Here is a 1,875-nt window from a genome sequence, read left to right as displayed (position 1 = left end):
TTTATTCTCTTCTTTGCAGACGATGACGCTCTCTATATTTAATGTTTGTTTATCTTAAATTTTACAGTTTTTGAATCTTTCTTTTTCTCTTTACATTCTAGATCATCTGGATCTTCGTCCTTCATCCTCTGACGGTTCGATCCATGACTCATCCTCCCTTTTTCACAGAAATTACTTCCTTTAGTTTCTGATTGTTTTCAAACAAATCTAACCCTTTTATTATGTTACACAAGCTGTAAAAAGTGAAAAATTAGATCAATTAACAAAAGTTCTGTAATTTATAACATTTAGAATTATTAGTTTTTATCAAATTAAAAATGTAATTTGCAACAAATTACAGAACTTTTGTTAATAGATCCAATGTTTTATTTTTTACAGTGTAGGGTCAACAAACACATTACAAGGGTTTAAAATAATAATTAAATAAATGCAGATCCTTAAAATACAATTTCTGACATATTTAACAATTACCCAAATACTTTAAATCCACTTTTTGATGCTTTTTAGTCTCTTTATTACTTTTTTCCTGCCTATCCCCAAATATTTTTAGTAATTTGTCATCAAAAGGACAAAAAATTAAAAAAGTCGAACACTTCTGTCATTTTTGGACCTAAAAGTGTCTTTTTTTCTTTCTGCAGCATCAGATCTCAGTCGCTCCTCACCAGCAGTGATACTGTAAGGACTCTATCAGACCGAATGTAAGATCATTGTTTAAATATCCCCTTCCCCCATGAGTTTCCAACCCCCTCAAGCTCCAAACGTCCCATCCTCGTCACCGCGGCCGCTCCTCTTCAAACTTCTGCACCATAGAAGACGAAGAAGAAGAAGAAGCTTTGATAGCTGCCTGTCTCCGTGGCGACCAATGATTCCTTTTTTCAATGGTTTCCTGAGCCGATGAGGGGCAGAAACTGTTTGAGCGACACAAAGACAAAAGAAACAAACGTGAAAAAGATGAAACCGTCGACTTCCTGTTGCATCTGCATGTTAATACATAAAAATATTCACACAATTAAACTCCATTTATGTTTATTGAAGCAGATTTCTTGAAGTGTTTTGTATTTTACAGAAAAATGTTGTGTTTGCTGCTTTATCAGTGCCACAAATATCAGTTTATCTTCTGAATCGAACCTTTATTTTGAAAATTAATCAATTCAACTTTGAAGTTTTGGGGAATTTCCTGTTTTTACAGAAATGTCCTCAAAAAATGCTTCTGTTTTGACTCTCACTGTGATTTATATATATGTATATTTAGCCAAACCTCTTCAAGATTAAGTTCTGGAAATGCTTTAATTTAATTTAATTTTTTTTTGTGGATTTTACCCTAAAAACTTGAAAGAAATAAGACGGTCTGGGGCTAAATAAGACGGCATTTGATCATTTTGGTTATTTTGGTGCCCTTCGCTGAAAAGATGGAGACTTTAACCTAAAAATAATTAATCAAAGATATTTTTGAACCTTTTAACTGTCTGTAGAGTCACTGCTGTGACCGTTTTCCAAGAGATAAAGGAACTAATCTTCCCTTTAACTGCTAGATAACGTGACTTTTTCAAGAATTGGTTTCATATTTTGTTGTTTCTTTCTTCCTTGGTTTTTGTCGTTCGTTATCTGACGGACAGAATGAAGTGCGTGGCAGCTGACTGGATGGACGGAGGAGTGCGGGGAGTGGTGCAGCAAGGCTGAATGAGAGGTATGCCACCTGGGCGGTTGGAGTAGTTTGGGCGGATGAGTAACGCTCCAACCCTTTTCCTCCTAACTGTCACCGATACCGCCGCCGCCGCCAACGGGCCTCCAAGCGGCCCAAAGCCTGCCGGTCTGAACCCAGAACCGCCGGGTTTTTTGGATTCCCCATTTTGGACTGTTTGATTTGTTTGCTTA

General features: G+C 36.5%; 1 long non-coding RNA gene across 1 annotated transcript in view; it reads left to right on the top strand.

The window, feature by feature from the left end:
* Positions 1 to 1,009, top strand: part of LOC112155652 — a 1,935-nt gene extending 926 nt beyond the window's left edge. Inside the window, exons 2-3 of the long non-coding RNA XR_002920822.1 lie at positions 102 to 134; positions 639 to 1,009. This is a non-coding gene — a long non-coding RNA (uncharacterized LOC112155652). The remainder of the gene's footprint in view (positions 1 to 101; positions 135 to 638) is intronic.
* The last annotated feature ends 866 nt before the right edge of the window (positions 1,010 to 1,875 follow it).

This window comes from Oryzias melastigma, linkage group LG18 (assembly GCF_002922805.2).
Source record: "Oryzias melastigma strain HK-1 linkage group LG18, ASM292280v2, whole genome shotgun sequence".
Taxonomy (NCBI): domain Eukaryota; kingdom Metazoa; phylum Chordata; class Actinopteri; order Beloniformes; family Adrianichthyidae; genus Oryzias; species Oryzias melastigma.
The sequence above is the reverse complement of the archived record's forward strand: the minus strand, read 5'-3'. Positions and strand labels throughout refer to the sequence as shown.